The sequence below is a fragment of the Miscanthus floridulus genome, unplaced genomic scaffold (genome assembly GCF_019320115.1).
Source record: "Miscanthus floridulus cultivar M001 unplaced genomic scaffold, ASM1932011v1 fs_846_1_2, whole genome shotgun sequence".
Classification (NCBI taxonomy): domain Eukaryota; kingdom Viridiplantae; phylum Streptophyta; class Magnoliopsida; order Poales; family Poaceae; genus Miscanthus; species Miscanthus floridulus.
In genome coordinates this window covers 9,700-29,874 of record NW_027097342.1, presented here as the reverse complement: position 1 = coordinate 29,874, position 20,175 = coordinate 9,700, and the positions used below count along the sequence as shown (strand labels likewise).

The 20,175-nt window shown below is 45.1% G+C and overlaps 3 pseudogenes; all 3 read left to right on the top strand.

Annotated features, from left to right (window-relative positions):
* The first annotated feature begins 5,998 nt into the window (after positions 1–5,998).
* Positions 5,999–7,347, top strand: LOC136533301 (uncharacterized; annotated as a pseudogene).
* A 7,820-nt stretch (positions 7,348–15,167) lies between these two features.
* Positions 15,168–17,165, top strand: LOC136533299 (uncharacterized; annotated as a pseudogene).
* A 569-nt stretch (positions 17,166–17,734) lies between these two features.
* LOC136533300 (uncharacterized) lies at positions 17,735–18,825 on the top strand (annotated as a pseudogene).
* The last annotated feature ends 1,350 nt before the right edge of the window (positions 18,826–20,175 follow it).

The window sequence follows — 20,175 nt, the reverse complement described above, 5'->3', positions numbered from 1 at the left end:
AAACCTTGAAGCGAGAATGCAGGAGGAAATCAGAAGGCAAGTGCAAATAGCAGTGAGTGCAAGCAAGCAGGCATCAGAGCCAGGAATCAACATTAGCCAATCTGTTCAGTTGAAAAGCAGCTTGCGCTTCCACGGAGATACCAAATCAAGGGGACACAGGACTGCGCTTCCCTATGGATGATGTCACTGAACCTTGTACATCGTGTGAGCTACACATTCCGAAGGGGAATTCCACAATCAAGGTGGCTATCGGTCTTGTTAATCCTATCGACCGAACCAAGACACCAAGGATTCATGGGAATATAATCCAAGAAGGATATGCTACCATCTCGGTAGATAAAGCTGAAAAAGGTTTTAGTGATTTGCCTCTTGACATTCCTGGAGGTGATGGCGAGAAGACTCTAGGAGAAGCAGAGAAGACATTCATTCTATGGTGCAAGCGCTACATCATCATTCCCGGGATGTCAGCCTCCACCTCCTCCTGAACTACCTCACCATAGGTGCGGATGAAAACACTACATCATTAATTTATATTGGCTTAAATAATTAACAATCTGCTCATAATAATATGTCATTCCTTTTTTTGTAGCAGATCCTCCCCCAACCTAAATCCAATTGTTCAATCGCCAGATCATCATAGTGCTATGTACGATGACAATGTGTTGGAAGGCGAGGCTGCATCCACACCATCTCCAAGGAGGTCTCCAACGCCGTAGCCGCCACCTCCAAGGAGGTCTCCAACGCCGCTGCCACCACCTCCAAGGAGGTCTCCAATGCCTCCCCCGCCCCCGCCTACCAAGAAGCCAAGTACTAGCAAGAGGCCAGCCCCTACAAACGAAGAACCAGTCCCCGTCGGCAAAGAAAGCCACCGTGAAACCAAGGGCTATTCCCAAAATAATATCTGAAGAGAAGGAAGAAGTAACTGATGCATATAAAAAAGATATGTCCAGATTCTATGACAAACTTAAAAAGGATCAAGAAGCAAGGAGAAACCCGGAGAAACCGTACTTCTTCGTAGCTCCTAGATATTCTAAGAAAAAAGGTGGCTTCTTACCAGCAACAACAGCAGGAATCTCGTAAGCCGTCCAAATCAACGTTAACGGACTATGACCGCACTCTCACCAAGTCAATTGAGGCGGCAAAGAAAAAGAAGCGGGCAGGGAAAGGAGTTGCACAACTCGGACAACAATCGCACCAATCAGTCCCCCCGCTAGTTGTTGGTAATGAATATGGTTCGAATTTAGGATTAATGCATCAGGCAAACATACCTCCGGATGTCGATTTGGATCACCTTGGTGAATTTATTGAAGAGACTGGTCTCGACCTTTACCAGATGTTTGGTGATGGAAACATTGAGAGTGCGGCGGAGGTTGATATTTGGAAGAAAAAATTTGTACTAGGCCAGAGTCTATACAACCCTCAAGCCTTATGTGATCTGGGGACGCAAATGTACCTGCTAAACAAGTGGTACATGCAGGCGTCTACCGGTGGAGACTTCTGCGTTGGTGTCAGAATTAGAGACGAACATTGGTTCCGTGGCGATGATGTTATGTATAGTTGACTTTGCAGAATTTCATCAACTATGCCACCTGACCTCTCTGGACAAAGTTATCATTAGCTGCTATTGCCTGTAAGTAATAATTCTTTCGATCTATTATTAAACTCATCATATGTGTGTATATGCATATAAATTATCCTAACAAGTACTATATATATGCAGATTTACAATGACAGAGCTCAGAAAGGAAGGCTGCAATGAAATTGGTTTTGTTGATCCCCATATAGTATTCAAAGACCCAGTTACTCCAAAGCCTAATTGGAAGTCTGAGTCAGAGAGTAACCTCATGAACTTCTTAGTGAACCAACTGCCACAAGAAGGATATACTCTTTCCCTACAACTTCAAGTGAGTGTTAATAATGTCGATCATCCTTAATGGCTCATATGTTGATTCTAGTTAATTAATGAGTGTTATGCGTTATATCCTATAAACACATGCAAGCAATCACTGGATATTGATGGACATCGATCTGGTGAAAAGTCACTTGATAATCTATGACTCGATGAGAAAACCACAACAAGACTACCAAGATATGATAGATATTATCCAGAGGTAATTTCGGTATCTCTAGCAACTATATATACACACAAACATGATGATTAACTATATCTGATGACGTGGCAAATTTTTTATTGGGCAGTGTTTGGAAAACCTTTATTGAGAAGCAACACATGGGAAAATGCAAAGCGCCACTGAATGTAATCCCTTTGAAAGTAAGTCCCCTAAATCGCATCATCTTTATTAATTAAACATATAGCTTTCACCGGATCACCAGATTGGATGACAAATCTTTTTCTCAGTAAAGTGGTGTCTGAGGCAGGAACAGGGGAACAACTACTGTGGTTACTATGTTTGCAAGTTTATCAAGGTGGTCTCCCAAAGAACTCCTACAGAGAGACTCAAAGTACGTTAAAAATACACTATATATTCATTTAATTATTATTATTGATTGTGTTACTATGTCTTTATATATATATGTATGCATGTACATATATTAATTTATTTTCCTTTAATTCAAACCTGTAGGCTCGATGGTTGGAGGAAAAAGGTCATACGGCAAGACCAAATCAAAGGCAATTCAAGAGTCTATAGCCGGATTTTTTAATGACCAGGTCATCGATTCCAAGGGCGAGTTCTACTTCGACCCAACACTGCCATGGAAGCCAAGCTAGAGGATGAGAGGAAACTTGTTATATCACAACAACTGTAATGCAATCTTTTGTAATATATGCACATGAAATAATATAATGTAAAATACACATATGCATGCATGCATGTAAATATATATATATGATGCATATATATATACATATATATATATATATTTCTATGCTTGAATTGTGTGATTTAATACGTTCATTGTGCTTGAACCGAAACATACTATACCCGCATATAAATGTATAATTAGCAGCGACAATATGACTTCGAAAACCTATTTTGAAAAGAAAACAAAAAAATGAAAAGAAAAGAAAAAAGAAAAAGAAACCTTTAGTCCCGGTTCGTATTACCAACCGGGACTAAAAGGTGTCGGCCATCATGGCATGTCAGGAGGCACCTTTAGTTCCGGTTGGTGTTACCCACCAGAACTAAAGGTCCCCCTTTAGTCCCGGTTCCTGACCCGGGACTAAAGGACCCCCTTTAGTCCCGGATGCTTGCTCCCGGGTGGGGAACCGGGACTAGAGGGGGTTCCCCACCGGAAGTAAAGCTCTGTTCTCTACCAGTGAATGGCATAGTAAATAATGACAATGTTTCGGGCATCTGTATCGTATACTCGTTGACCCAAATACTCCTGTTAGGATCCTTCAAGAGCCATATGTTGGCATAGTAGCCACCCAAAGAAGTGAGATGTCGTATGTTGTGTACCATACACAAGGTCCCCTTAAGTTCGGCTAGGGCAATGCTCCATTTGTTCATCTGCTCCTTGCGCTCAAACGTCGGGCCTTTTATCATCTCCGCCTCCCACTCTTCGCTCTTGAGGTCAAAAGCGACAATGCGATTCCTATCTTCAAATGCAGAGCAAGTGACGCACTACTGGAAACAGAACTTTTGCCGAGTGTCAAAAATCGGGCACTCAGCAAAGAATTGCACTCGGCAAAAAAGGGCACTCAGCAAAGGACTTCTTTGTCGAGTGCCAGGCTCTCGGCAAAAGCGCGGCACTCGGCATAGGCTGCCCCGCGTAACAGTGTTCGGTCATGTCCTTCTTTGCCGAGTGCCTACTGTTAGGCACTCGGCAAAGTTTTTTTTTTGGAAAATACTTTGCCGAGTGCCCCTGACACGGCACTCGGCAAAGATTTAATTTTTTTGAAATGTCTTTGCCGAGTGCCCCAGATCTGGCACTCGACAAAGTATTTTTTTAGAAAATACTTTGCCGAGTGCCCCTGACACGGCACTCGGCAAAGATTTTTTTTTTAAATGTCTTTGCCGAGTGCCCCTGTGGAGGCACTCGGCAGGGGCACTCGGCAAAGAGAAAATTTCTAAAAAAATTCAAAAACCTCTTTGCCGAGCGCTTTATTCTTGGCACTCGGCAAAGACCCCCTTTGACGAGTGCCATGCCCCGGCACTCGGCAAAGTTTTTTTATTTTTTTTTTATTTTTGGCCTTCAAATTTTTTGTGCAGCCCTTTACCAGGAACTCCTAATTAGAATTTGGGGATTTTTTGTGGTTTTTTTATATATTTAGTTACTTTATTTCGTTTACTTGATTTTTTTTCGAAAAATATAAATTTGAACTGCACGTGGTACAAATAATGGAATTTAATGATTCAAAAATTGATAGTCATATTAGTGAGTGTAGTGTGAGGCCGTATCCAGGAACGGACCCAAAATTTCGGACATCTTGTTCACGAAACATGACCATGAACTTGCGTGCGAAGTGTTTTTAAATTCTATAAAAACAAACGAAGTCCGAAAATCATGAAACTTGTTGAGATGTCGTGATATCGTATGTGGAGGCTATGATAAAAATTTTAGAAGATTTCGTGCACGTTGTAACGTACGATGCTTACAAACCAGGACATCTCTACATGTGATATCTGATATCGTACGTAGAGATGTCTTGGTTTGTAAGCATCGTACATGACAATGTGTACGAAATCTTCTGAAATTTTTATCATAGCCTCCACCTACGATATCACGATATCTCAACAAGTTTCATGATTTTCGGACTTCGTTTGCTTTTTATAGAATTTAAAAACACTTCGCACGCAAGTTCGCGGTCATGTTTCGTGAACAAGATGTTCGAAATTTTGGGTCCGTTCCTGGATACGGCCTCACACTACACTAACTAACATGACTATCAATTTTTGAATCATTAAATTCTATTATTCTTACCACGTGCAACTCAAATTTATATTTTTCGAAAAAATTCAAGTAAACGAAATAAAGTAACTAAATATATCAAAAAGCCATAAAAAATCCTCAAATTCTAACGAGGAGTTCCTGGTGCTTTAAAAGGGCTGCACAAAAAGTTTAGAGGCCAAAAACAAAAAAAATAAAAAAACTTTGCCGAGTGCTGGGGCATGGCACTCGCCAAAGGGGGTCTTTGCCGAGTGCCAAAAAATAAGGCGCTCGGCAAAGAGGTTTTTGATTTTTTTTAGAAATTTCCTCTTTGCCGAGTGCCTTCACAGAGGCACTCGGCAAAGGCATTTAAAAAAATTGTCGACGGCCGGATCGGGGCACTCGGCAAAGTTGCCTACTTTGTCGAGTGCCTCCCTGATCCGGCGCTAGGCAAAGGGGCGGAAAAAATCTATCTAAATTTTCATTCACTTGAATTCGTAGAAACCAAAAACTAGACAGAATCGCCGCTCCCGGCCAACTGCCTCGCGCCGCGCGCCGCGCGCCGCGCGCCGCACTCCCCTCCCCGTGCGCCGTGCCCGCGGCTGCCCCGTGCCCGCCAGCCACCGGGCCGCCACCGACGCCCTTCCCCGCGCCGCCCGCCGCAGCCCCTCCACGCGCCGCGCGCCTGCGCCTGCCCCCGCCCCCGCCCCCGCCACCGCCAGCCCTTTCCCTTCCCGGCTGGCTGCACGCTCTTGGCCGGAGCAGCCCCGGAGCCAGACTCGCCGAGTGCCCGAGCCGCAGCAGGCCCGCCCCTCTGCTCTGCCTACGCGAGCCACTCCAGCCACCACGCTTCTCCTCCACCGCTCGCGCCGCACTCCTCCCAAATCACTGTGCCACGCCCACGCCCACGCCCACGGAGAAGGCAAGGAGGCGGCAGGGACGTCAACGGCAACGGCAACGGCGTGGAGCTGCCGGTTGCGTCTGCGGCCCTCGCTTCCAGGCTCCGCGGCGCTCACGTTCACCCTTCCGCCGCTGTTTTTGCTGTCGGCCGGGTTCTCCACGGCCCGACCCCAACTTCAATCAGGTGTAAATATCCACAATCCGGCGTTGCATTTGCATTGCAGTGCAGGGACGAACAATCGCAGAATCCGAGGGAAAAGGGAAGATGATGACTGCCTCTTGCTACATCTGCCGGCCTGCCGCTCCGTCGTCCGTGTTCCTCCTCCGCTCAGGTCCAGGACTGCAGTGCGCTGCCAAAGCGCCGCGCCGCCAGGTGCCAGCGGTGCCACCTCCACCTCCAAGGTAACCCACTGGCACTACGTGTGCTTCACATTTTTTATACCTGGAGCCACCAGCGGAGGGATATGTCATATGTAGCTTCTTTGGGATAAAATAATAAAGAGTGGGGGATCATGTATAAGCTTAAACTACTGATTCACTTGTCTATCTGGCGCTGGTCGGTTCTCGTGTGTGAAGCTTGTCCTAGAGGTGAAAGAACGGCTAGCAAGGGAGCATCCAGGCCTCCCCACGGGCAGGAATGGGAGAGACGATGACGACATGGTCCTCTGGTTCTTGAAGGACCGCAAATTCTCCATCGATGAAGCCGTCTCCAAGCTCACCAAGGCAATCGTATCCTCATGTTTGAATTTATTAGATGTTCTCACACATTTTTGTTAGAGGGGTTTTCATCCTTGGTCTTTGAACCAATATGCAATTTTGATATATAAAGTTATACCCTTGACACCTCAAGCTGATATTTACCAATATGCAGTTTTGATATAAACTGATACCCTTCACACATCAAGATTCATGTTTTGCAAGATCATGGGAAACCTAATAATTTACTCACTAAATTCCTGGTATTGTAACAGAATCTATATAAGCATTGGTATCTTCAGTTTTCCTTTCAACTGCATTAGAAATGGCGCCAGGATTTTGGTGTTTCAGAGTTATCAGAAGAATCAGTGAAAGGCCTCTACCAAACTGGCAAGGCATATGTACATGATTCTTTGGACGTTTACGGCAGACCTGTGCTAGTTGTAGTGGCAGCCAAACATTTCCCTTCGGTGCGTTCCTTTTGTTTCCCAATCTTGATTTGGAAATGTTCAACAGGGATAGTGGCTACACATACAGTGTTTCCAATTTTTAGAATAGCACAAAGAACAAAAGAAGACAGCATGCAGTGGCAAACTATCAGTATTACTTCATAGCAGCTCCAAAATTAAACTACATGGCTTAGCTAGCTGACTTGTAACTTAAAGATATCCCTTGTATTCGACAAGCATTTGCTCTTAATAATACTGATGATCCATGTATAATATGCTACTGCAGACACAGGATCCAGTTGAAAACCAGAAGCTATGTGCCTATTTGGTTGAGAAGGCAGTAAGCAGACTTCCCTCAGGAGCAGAGAATATACTTGGAATCTTTGATCTGCGAGGCTTTCGTGTTGAAAATGGTGATCTCCAGTTCCTAAAGTTTTTGGTAAGTTTGATAACTTCAAGGCATGACTAAGAATCTCTGATTGCCTTTTGTGCTGTTCAGTGTCAGGCATGCATACTTTTATTTGCGATGATATAAAAGAATGTGAAAAGAGAGCAGTGTAATGCCACAGGAAAACATTAGTAAATCATTCATGTAATGTATACATCATCCATTATTATATATGTGATATATATTATGATGGATATGATATGTGCGGATGGATGTGTGGATGTATAAGATATATATGTGATGGATGAGATATATATGTGATGGATGAGATATATATGTGATATATGATTGTATGAATTTATTTGTCATGATGGAATGTAAAAAAAATTAAAAATTACCGTTTTGGGTCACTTTGCCGAGTGTTGCACTCAGCAAAGGACCCCATTGCCGAGTGTCATGGTCACAGCACTCGGCAAAGCTGAAAAAATTGGCGCTCAGAAAACCATTTTTCTAGCTTTACCGAGTGCCATGACCATGGCACTCGATAAAGAATTTTTTTTAAAAAAATTCAAACTTTGCCGAGTGTCGGCCAGAGGGCACTCGGCAAAGAATTAAAAAAAAATTCAAACTTTGCCGAGTGCCGGCAAGAGGGCACTCGGCAAAGAATTAAAAAAAATTCAAACTTTGCCGAGTGCTGGCCAGAGGGCACTCGGCAAAGAATTTTTTTTTTAAAAAAAATTCAAACTTTGCCGAGTGCCGGCAAGAGGGCACTCGGCAAAGAATTTTTTTTAAAAAAAATTCAAACTTTGCCGAGCGTCGGCCAGGGGGCACTCGGCAAAGAATTTTTTTTTTAAAAAATAAAAAATCTTTGCTGAGTGCCTGCAGGGTTGGCACTCGGCAAAGCTACCGTCAACGGGGCCGGCGCCATGACGGTTGCTTTTCTTTGCCGAGTGCCCGATAAAAGACACTCGGCAAAGAGGTCTTTGCCGATCAATTTTTTGTTTTGTGTTCTTTGCCAAGTGCCGCACTCAGCAAAGGCTTTGCCGAGTGCCTCAGGCACTCGGCAAAGAACCTGAATCCAGTAGTCACGTAAGGCATGAAGTAGAGGACACCACTGACCGTTGCCTTGCGTTCGTAGGGAAAGATAGAACGGAAGCGGAATGGACCCCATGGCCTTTGCCTCCATGTCGGCTCTGCAACACCGCCCTCCATGACCATGTCGACCTCGCAGCGTGATAGGTTGAGGTGGCGGACCTTATAGTTGCCCGACGGTGCGACACGACCAAAGCTGTAGTCGCTCACTACGGTCGACGTCCTTCATCTGACCCACCAGGGTGATGATGAGATCCTAACATATGGGTATGTTAAGCCTCGGGATCTATGATTCTCGACCGAAGAGCCCCCCGGCCGACCCCTCCAAGATCGTCCGGGGGCTCGGGGGCTATACCCATTGGGTATGCTCACGCGCACCCTCGCACTAAGGAACTTGTTCGAGCTTGAGCACGTCAATGCCTCTGCTAAGGGGTCGGGGGCTTACTCGAGCCTCAGGCTCCCGATCGATGGGAAACCTAAGCCCGGCCTTCGGCTCCTGCCTGGCCTACGACGCCAGCAAAGGCTCGGGGGCTCCTCGACACAGCACTTTGGGCGCGGCCTTGCCGGCCGCTCCCCCGATAGGGTCACGAACGGGGCGTGACACAAGAAGACAAGTTTCCCCTCGGCCTCTAGGGGCTCGGGGGCCTCCGGGACCGCGTGTCAGCCCCTGGAGCTGACCTCCTTCGCCACCAAGAAGACTCCAGAAGGTCCACCTGGGGGAGGCCGATCCATGCTGACACAGCATGGCACGCAGAGTGTTAGAATAGAGCAGCCATACGATGCACAGGGCTTCTTCGGCTCAATGACATCGCCATGGTCCACAGATCGCCACTGCAAGACCCTCCTAGACTCCGGCGTATGTAGACCATAGGCTCACCCCCCAAAACCGCCATGTACTCAACCTATCTCGATATATAAGGGGTAAGGTCAGATCCTAGAGGAGAGAGGATGATCCCAGACAGATCATTCCATTCCTCACCATATCCATCCGCTCCTGCTCAGCACCGAGAGCAGAGAAACCCAGAGAGGGGCATCGAGGGCTCCTCTATCGCAACCGTCGTCCTCCTCCTCTCCAACGAGGGGAAGACTCCACCGACGGCGAGGCAACCTTATGATTAGCACCGAGCTAACCATATACCAAATCTCTCTCTTCCTCCTGTACACTCTGTTGTAACCCCCGATTTTTGGTGCTCTTGAGTATAAGGATCATCAGCTGCTAGACGTAGGGCATCGATCGGCCCGAACCAGGATAAACCGTTGCGTGCTCTCTGTGACTCTTGTGTTCTTGAGTCCACCCGAGCCACCAGAGACACGTACTCTGACACCAACTCGAATAGCAATGCTTTCCGTGGTTCCGACCCCGCGACAGGCGGCAAGGGGTATCTGGTGCTGACGATGATGGACGCGCGTCCGGACGTAGGATCGATGATCATGACACTGAGATGCCTCCTGTCGACGAAAATAAGGTCGAGGCCTATGGGCGCCAACATAGCTGTGCCTGTGACGTCGAACACCCTGAGGATGTTGGTGTGCTTGTCCAGCAGTCGCAGCTCGTGCCGCTCTATCGTGGTGGATCCGAACATGGAGACGATGAGCGGCCAGGCGCAGGATCTCTGTGCGGCGACGAAGGCTGGGTCAGAGATGAGGGAGCGCTAGGTCACGTAGGGCATCGATCGGCCCGAACCTGGATAAACCGTTGCGTGCTCTCTGTGATTCGTGTGTTCTTGAGTCCACCCGAGCCATCAGAGACACGTACTCTGACACCAACTCGAATAACAATGCTTCCCACGGTTCTGACCCGCGACAGGCGGCAAGGGGTAGCTGGTGCTGACGACGATGGACACGCGCCCGGACACCGGATCGATGATCATGGCACTGAGATGCTTCCTGTCGACGAAAATAAGGCCGAGGCGTGTGGGCGCTAGCATAGCTGTGCCTGTGACGTCGAACACCCTAAGGACGTTGGCATGCTTGTCCAGCAGCCGCAGCTCATGCCGCTCTATCGTGGTGGATCCAAACACGGAGACAACGAGTGGCCCGGCGCGGAATCTCTGTGCGGCGACGAAGGCCGGGTCAGAGATGAGGGAGCGCTAGGTCACGTAGGGCATCGATCGGCTCAAAACAGGATAAACCGTTGCGTGCTCTCTGTAATTCCTGTGTTCTTGAGTCCACCTGAGCCACCAGAGACACGTACTCTGACACCAACTCGAATAACAATGCTTCCCGCGGTTCCGACCCCGCGATTGGCGGCAAGGGGTAGCTGGTGCTGACGACGATGGACACGCGCCCGGACGCCGGATCGATGATCATGGCACTGAGATGCCTCCTGTCGACGAAAATAAGGCCGAGGCGTGTGGGCGCCAGCATAGCTGTGCCTGTGACGTCGAACACCCTGAGGACGTTGGCGTGCTTGTCCAGCAGCCGCAGCTCGTGCCGCTCTGTCGTGGTGGATCCGAACACGGAGACGATGAGCGGCCCGGCGCGGGATCTCTGTGCGGCGACGAAGGCCGGGTCAGAGATGAGGGTGCGCCAGGTCTTGGACACGCACCGGAAGCGGCATAGGGCCTTCGCCGGCAGCCTGAGACTAGCACCTCCAAGATGATCTCCTCGGGTAGTGAGTGGACGCCGCAGCCGCCACAGCGGCTGTTGCCGTCGCGTTTGCATAGTTTTGCCGCAATGGTTGTTGCGCTCGGAGACGGAGGGTTCGCCCCGCCGCCGCCAGGGATTTTTTTCCGAGGGTGTCTCTGTCTACTAGGTTTTGCGGAGTCTCGCTTACTGGCGCTATACTGTCGTGTGGCATATATGGGCCGGACCCGAAGTGCATCAGCCGCAGCCATGTTCCCATCACGTCGCCTTCAGCGCACCATCGATTGGTTGTACAACTTCTTCGGCGTGTTTCAAATTGCATCACATGTTTAAATTTGTCTTTGCGTGTACGTGTTTAGTCTTTTGGTTCCTTTTTTTGTTGCATGTTTTCTTTTTTCTGTTCTTGTTTTCTTTCCCTGTTTCTATTATGTTATGTTCAGTCTGAGTTCGTGTTCGTTTTGGCTTCTTAGAAATCTATTTAATAAAAGCCTCATGCGTTATGATCAAGGTTTTAAATCTCCGGTTAAGCCTCTTAGCTACTGACCTTCTCAGCAGCTAAGCGCAGCTATAGCCGGAGATAGCTGCAGCTAAGCCATTTAGCTGTTTTTGCAACCAAAAAAAAAACACATGACCTTGGCATAAGTTGATAAGCATTAGTATTGATTCATAATCAGTTCATAGGAGTACATCATAGGTTTATAGGAGTACATCGTAGCCTAACAAAATATGGAAACATCACCGTTGGTGCTGAGCAGAGGAAGGATGTGACTATGTGAGCACTGAGCAGAGAAGAAGCTTGCCAGATTGTTGTGCCATGGTGTCACCGTTGGTGCTGCTACTGCAGTGCTTCCACGCTCAGCTGCCTCTAAAGCCGCCGCCGCCGCCGCCGGTCGGTTTCTCCACTCGAAGCAGCCGCCGCCGCCGCCGGTCTCTCCTCTCGACCCCGCCGCCGCCGCCAGTCGCCTCCGCGCCGCCGCCACCGAAGGGCACAGCCGCCGTGCGCCGCCGCTCCTCTTTTCTGTGGAACCGGAGAGCGCTCGATACTGGATAGACTGGAGAGAGATGCGTGACTACTGACTAGCTAGGGTTACGTATCGGTCCTCGTCTCTGGTCCAGTTGGGCCGGTTTGCTTCTTAGGCCAGGATTTACACTTTAGCGGCTGCACTGAAGGCCAGTTTAGCGGCTATTGCTGGCTAAATGGCGCTATTAGCGCCCAGCTTTTCTTAGCGCTAAAAACTGCATCTCTTAGCTTCTTCCATCCCTAGCAGCTGAGATTTAAAACTTTGGTTATGATTCGTCTTGAATCAGAACCCATAATATTGCTAGATGTGCACTGTTGTAGCTCGTATGCACATTGGAAACCTGGATATTTATCCAATGATTACATCAGGTGTTCCAGTTCGTCTTTGATTCGTACTCTACAGATCGTATATCATGCATTTCAATTTATTTGGGGATAACATCGACTTTGTACCATGTCTGGCATGCTCCTCTTACTCGTACAGAAAAAAATCTTTTATATGCTAGCAAACATGCCCGTGCATTGCAACGAGAAAAAAAACTATCAAACGTTTAATCTGCACAGTTGCAACGACAGCAAAAGCTTAATTTGTATAGGTGCCACTTTTGATACTGTGAGTGGTTGCTGCAGCAATCACAAACGAATGGCCTCGTTGATGGAAACAAGGACGACAATGTTAAATACTCCCTCCATCCCAAATTGTAAGTCATTCCAAGAATCTTGGAGAGTCAAAGCATATCAAGTTTGACCAAGTTTATATAATAAGATAATAACATTTATGATACCAACTAAGTACTAATAGATTCTTTGTTAATTATATTTTTATAGTATACCTATTTGATGTCATAAATCTTTGTAATTTTTTTTATAATTTTGGTCAAACTTGAGAAGCTTTGACTCTCCAAGATTCTTGGAATGACTTACAATTTGGGATGGAGGGAGTATCTATTTATCTTTTGGTAGAGTTAGATATCAAGTCCAGTGGCTTCTTTTAAGGATCCATATAAATACGTAATTTTAATATTCTATTAAAGTCGGCAAGGGGTTGGTCGTCGTCGTTTCTCGATTTCCACATGTCAGTCTTATTTTGTGGCTTCTTTTGAAGACCTATAAAATATGTAATTTTAATACCTTATTAAAGTCGGCAAAGGGTTAGTCATTGTCATGTCTCGATTTTCACATGTCAACCTTTTTGAGAGGTGAACTATTATATGCCTATATCTTAGATATTTGCACTGGCATGTGCGGATAGTTTGAAAAAACAATTATTTTTATTAGATTGGATGATAAAGTGTTTAAGATTTAAGTTTACGGTTTGATTAATTAGTTAGGTCATCAGCCGTTTTATCTTATAATAATAATAATTTATTTATTCCTAAACAACTTAGTAATAAAATATATGTTTATTACCACTACCGGAGACGCGTTTTCTCCTGTCAGCCAAGCCCACTCCCCTCGGCTGCGCGTCTCCCGTCAGAGGCGCAGACTCATGCCCCACGTGACCTGTGTACCGTCCGGGAAGTTCTCTCCCTTCGGTTCACTGCTGTCACGGGTGCTCGTCCCAGCCAATAAGATGGCCTTCGCGCCCTACTAGGATTGTTGGCCCACCGAACAGAGGGACAAGCGAAACGAGCGCGCGGGATGGAAAACTTTCCGCTTCGCGCCTTCAGTCCGCGCCGACGCTCGCGTGATAGCTCCATCTATTTCCCCTAAATCCTTTTCCTCCGCTTCCTATCCGCCGTCCTCCCCGCGCCATCCAGCCTGCCGCACCGAGCGACGCTGCCTGCCACTCCCCACCGCAGGCATACGCCACATCCAGCGCCGCCGCCGGTAGCCCCGCCACCGCCCGCCCGCCGTCGGCCGCCCTCAGCCACCAGAACCGTCGCCCCTTCCTCTAGACCCTAGCCCCGGCGCCTCCAAACCCTAGCGCCGCCGGTCGGCCGGCCGCCGCCATGCCCTCAGCCACCGGACTCGTCGCCCCCGCCCCTATACCCTAGCCCCGATGCCCCCAAACCCCAGCGCCACCGCCGTTCTCCACGAAGTGCAGAAGCAGCATACAGATCCACCTCCATCGCTTTCTACACATCCAGCCACCAATCCTAATCTTCCGTTGCCACCCAGGTACCATGAACTCTGTTCTTATGCTGTATGTGGAAATTTCCTTTTTTTAACTGAAGCAAATTCGTTCTTGCTTGTATGTGTTCGGTGGAAAAGGTGGCTGCCTTCAACCTCACAGATCTGAGATAGGTTGCATCAACAATCCAAGTTCATCTCATTGCTCTGTGATTCCAGGTACTCATGACAATTGTGTTACCCCAACTGCTTGTGGAGATTTCTTCCTTTTCTTTTTAGGCCTGAAGCAAATTGTGTTGTGCAAGTACAGAAGTGGGAGAGGTGAATCATGGCCTGAGAGATATTTTCTTAAGCATCCATTGACGACCTGAGATTTGTGCTAGTGATTGTCCAGTGAAGATCTAGTTGGTTAGTTCTTCCTCTCAGATTTTTATTGATTCATGCTATACATTATTTCTTCTTTGGTTTTGTCTGACATCAATTGTAAATTTGTAACAGGTAAGTTGACTCGAGGCTATTGCTGTTGCCATTTCGCTTCTGGCTACAGAACTGGGAGTTACCATTTAGTGGTAAGCATTTCTTGCAATGAACCTTCCATAATCTCAAAAGTATTATAAATTAGCTGATTTTTTTTGGCATTGTTAAAAAATTTGGAGTATAGTTTTCGTTTTAGTATACTATCCTATGTTCATTTCTACTACTTTCTTATTGGCATGGGTAATAGAATTGTATTGTCAATTAATCTGATTGATTCCGCTCTTTGTATTTTGGTTGTGATAGGACTTGTGATCCGATTTTGCTTTATTTATTATATCTCTGGTTTGGTTGAAATGGTTGGTTAGTTCTTCCCTCCTTAATTACCTTGTCATTCTATGTAGCCATCTCTTAAAATGGGTTAAAGCACGTTCTTGATTATGCACTGTATTAGTATTAAAAAAACTGATTTTTGTTGTACATTTCTTGTTCAGCAATGACTGATATTTTCATTCGATGTGTAACAGGTGTCTCACTGCTGATCTCATTGGTTGTTCTTGCTGCCATTTCGCAACTGCTTTCAGAATTGTATGCACAGAATTTGATTTGCAGCTGGTTAGTTGTTCTAAACTTCTCATAAGTTGGCAGATAAGATATGGCAGATCGTGGGTGGATGTATAGTTGTTGGAAATGTGGTAGGCCAACGAACGAATGGGTTGAGAAAACAAATGAGTTTTTGGATCATGCCTACTCAATCCCTGAATTAGTTGAGTCTGATACGATTAAGTGCCCTTGTGCCATGTGTCGGAATTATTTCAAGCATAAAAGGCCTAGGATAGAATTGCATTTGTGCCAAAATGGGTTCAAAGAAAATTACCAAACTTGGACATCACATGGAGAGAGGCGGGGAAACCATAACCTTGTGATTGGTTCAGAGGTAGAACATGAGGGATTTGGTGAGACAGATCAGATGGATGCTATGCTAGTTAACTTAGCTGGTGGGCACCCACCATTAGTTGAGGAAACACCAACTGGTTTTGCCCAAGCTTTCTATAGAATGGTTGCTAGTGCAGATGAGTGAGTACATGACCAAACCTTGCACTCTAATCTCTCTGTTGTTGCTCGTCTATTGGCCATTAAATCACAGCACAATCTGTCAGTAGCATGTTATGATGATTTTGTGGGCCTTGTGCATGAACTCCTTCCTCCTAATTCTAGGATCCCCAAAAATTTCTATCGTTCCAAAAAATTGCTAGAGGGCCTTGGTATGCCATACCATAAAATTGATGTTTGTGAAAAAAATTGCATGCTATACTACAAAGATAACAAGGATAAGGATAAGTGTGACATATGCGGTACCTCCCGCTATAAGAATGGATCAAACAAGGTTCCATGTAAAGTGTTGCGCTACCTGCCCATTACTGATAGGTTACAAAGATTATATGCGCATGAGGGCACAGCAAAACTAATGCGTTCGCACAAAGAAAGTCATGTTGCAAGGTCTACAAAAATGTTTCATCCATGTCATGGCAAGGCATGGCAACAATTTGATGATGATTTCCCAGATTTTGCAGAAGATGCTAGGAATGTAAGACTTGGGTTTGCAACTGATGGGTTCACACCATATAAATTGAATGCAGCTTCTCACTCTTGTTGGCCAGTTTTTTGGGTTCCCTATAATCTTCCACCTGGTGTTTGTATGAAGCCTGAGTATATATTCCTTGCTATGCTCATCCCTGGACCAGAACATCCTAGAAAGAACCTAAGTGTATTGCTGCAACCTTTAGTAGATGAATTGCTAAATCTGTGGGCTGGGGTAGATACATATGATGCTTCGGTGAAGCGACACTTTACAATGAGAGCATCATACTTATGGTCAATACATGATTTTCCCGCATATGGCATGTTTGCTGGATGGAGCACTCATGGGATTTTTGCATGTCCACAATGCATGTGTGAGGCTAATGCATATCGATTAAAGAAAGGCCTTAAGGCTACATGGTTTGACTGCCATAGGCGGTTTCTTCCTATAGAGCATCCCTTTCGAAACGAAGAAAATTTGTTTCACAAGGGCAAGGTAGTACGAGAAGGACCCCCTAGGAACTTAACCGGAGTGGAGGTTAAGGATCAGCTATACAGACTGGTCGATGATAGAGACAAATATGGCAAAGAACACAACTGGACATATATAAGTGGCTTTTGGCAGCTTCCTTACTTTACTAAATTACTGCTTCGTCACAATATAGATGTGATGCATAATGAAAAAAATGTGGCTGAAGCTATTTGGAACACATGTTTTGATATTAAAGATAAGACTAAAGATAACGTGAAAGCTAGACAAGACATAGAGCTGCTTTGTGACCGTCCATCTCTTCATTTGTATAAAAGGAATGGGAAGTGGCAGAGACCAAGGGCCCCATACTGTATAGATAAGGATGATAAGATCAAAATTCTAAATTGGTTCCAAGAACTTAAGTTTCCAGATGGGTATGCTGCTAATATTAGGCATGGGGTTAATCTGCTGCAAAAGAAGATTTTTGGTTTGAAAAGTCATGACTTTCATATCTTTATTGAGCGTGTACTACCTGTTGCATTTCGGGGGTTTCTACCTGAAGGTATTTGGACTTGTTTGGCAGAGTTGAGTTATTTTTAAAGGCAGTTGTGTGCTAAACAAATCAGCAAAGAGTCAATATTATCATTGAAAGAGAACATAGCAGTGCTTATTTCCAAGCTAGAGAAAATATTCCCCCAAGGTTTCTTCAATCCAATGCAACATTTAATAATTCATCTTGCTGATGAGGCATTTTTAGGGGCCCTGTCCAGTATCGATGGATGTATCCATTTGAGAGGTGAACCAAAAACTTTGCCGTTCATCTATTTAGTATGGTACCTATTGGATTTACTAAATGGAATTTAACATGTAGGTATATTCTGGGCATTAAAAACAAAGTCTGAAATAAGGCTCGAGTTGAGGGCTCCATTGTTGAGGCTTACCTTGTTGAAGAGGCTACAAACTTCCTTTCTCTGTATTTTAGATCTAATGTACATTCTGTTCGAAATAAAACACCTAGATATGATGATGCTGGCTCAACGTCTGTAAGGGATTGTGGCATTGAACTGTTTGAGCACACTGGTAGATGCTTCATCTCACTGGGTTTTCGTGACCTCACAATAGAACAGTCAAAGGCAGCAGCCCTATACATATTAACTAACATCCCTGAAATGGATGATTTCTTCAAGTATGCCTTCTACTTATATGGTTCAAAGTTATTTTTTGATTGATAATTGTACTATAACAATGTCCAATATGCCCTTGTAGAGAATATTATAATGAACAATGGAAGGGTCGCTCACAGCCAAGTGCACGGGATATTAGTAACTTAAGATTAAATGGTTGGAAAAGCACACGTGGCAGAAATAGAGGCCCCAGTTTCTTTGATTGGTTCAAACACATAGTAATGCCATAACTCAATTTCAGCAAGTTTTTTTCCTATTTAAATCATAATAAACACTAATAAATGAAATGCAACTGTTTGCAGTGTGCAATCAGATCAAGTGTTCACAATGTGTTGCGTCAAATTTCATATGGGTTTCGCAAAAGGGTGTCCTCCTATGGTTGCTATGATGTGAATGGATATAGATTTCGGTCCGAGAAGTATGAGAGTAAGCAGGCAGGATTGGCTACAACCAATAGAGGTGTTTGTGTGATGTGTACTGATGCCAATGGAAATGCTCTTGAGTACTTTGGTGTTATTGAAGACATCATTAAAATTTCTTAGGAAGGCAGGGAACAACTTGATCTGGTTTTATTTTATTGCTGCTGGTTTGATCCGACCTCTAGGGGTGTTAGGCGAACTGAAAATCTTGGTTTGGTGGAAGTGAAGCATAGCTCCAGGCTTCAAAATTTTGAACCATTTGTGTTGGCAAGTCAAGTTACACAGATTTATTATCTGTCATATGCTAGTGATAACCCTAGTTTGATAGACTGGTGGGTAGTGTACCATGTGGCACCAAAAGATCGTTTACCTCCAATTGACATCAACAATGATTCCATTGAAACTGAAGGGCCAACAGATGGCATCTCATTTTTCCAAGAGGATGGATTGGAAGGCACATTTGTGATCGATCTAGGTGACATTGAATTGATTGACACATCAGCCTCAGATGAAATCACTCATCCAAAAGAATTGGAACAGTTGGAGAAGCAAACTGTTGCTCCACAGCAGGAAGAGATATTAGAAAGTGATGAAGAAGGCGACGAAGATGGTGCTGAATCCTCTGATGAAGACTGCTACGAAGAAGAGGATTTCTAAAAATGATTCTTGTATTTCTGAAATTATTGTACTAATATTTAAGTCTTAGTTCTATCCAAATTTGGACTGATGTACCTGCTATGTTTCTGATATGTGTGCTGCTATGTATATTGTATGAGAATGTGATGGTTTTAGTTTTTTTATGTGCATCTTATGTGTGCTGCTATGTATCTTATGTGTGCAGTTTTTGTTTTTCCTGCTGCTTGTACTAACATTCTTTTGTAACATTTTTTGTGGCAGGAGATGCAGTCCTTCAATCATCGGATGGATAGGCGACCACGGTCAAGTGATGTCACAAATGACGTCGACAGTCAGCCCCCCGAAGCAAAGAAGATAAGGGGCCGCAATAAACCGCATAAGCCTCGCAATGGTCAAATAGTCTTAATACCTGAGGGTGACAAGTATGTGGCCACTAATTTTTTCTCCTTAGTGTGGACAATGCTACTGTCAGAACTTGCTAATCCTTTTTTCCCTTAATTCACTTTTCTGATTGAGGCAGCCAATTCCTCTATGCTAACTACTCAATTGATGATAAAATGAAGAAAGGCCCCATCCTTGGAGTGCTTTTAAAGCAAGAATATCCTCCGATCATTGAAGGGACTACTAGAGATGGTTGTCACTTCAAATATCATGCAAGCAAATGGTCCCACTATTCGCACACTGTAAGGGATGATGGTCAAACACCAGCTGATCGTGTGAAGCAAGAGTTTTGGGTGAGAATTAAGTTTTGCCATTGCATTTTGTTCATGTTGCCCAAGAATTAAGTTCTGTCCACCGCAGTAATGCTTGATGATTGTTTCTTATGCAGAGCATATATTCAGTTCCTAAAGAACTTGAAGATGAAGCAGACCGTGTATTTGAGAAATATGCACACAATCAATGCAAGAATATGATGTACCAAGCTCGTCCAGATGCTATCGTCCAGATGCTATCAAGTTCTACTATCGGGAAATCATTAAAAGCCCAAAGTCTGATGCATTTGCGTGTGCTAAGTTACTTACTTTTGAAGAGTACATGCAATGCAAGCCTGGATGGTTCACTGATGAATCATGGGAGTCCCTTTGCAAGTATTGGTGCTCTGCTGAATACTTGAAGAAAAGGCAGCTTGGGCAAGATTCTCGAAAAAAAAATCCTGATGGCGCTCAAAATAGGGGTGGTTCTAGGCCATTAGTTGAGACTCAACAATTTCTGGTAATCTACTTTATCAAAATCAAATTCTTTCTGAATAATTTTGATTATTTATTAGGCATTTACATTGATCACTTCTTTTTATGCCTTGAAGGGAGCAAAGTATGGACCTTCGAAAGCCACAATAACAAACACTTACTACTGCATGAAAACTGGTGTTAA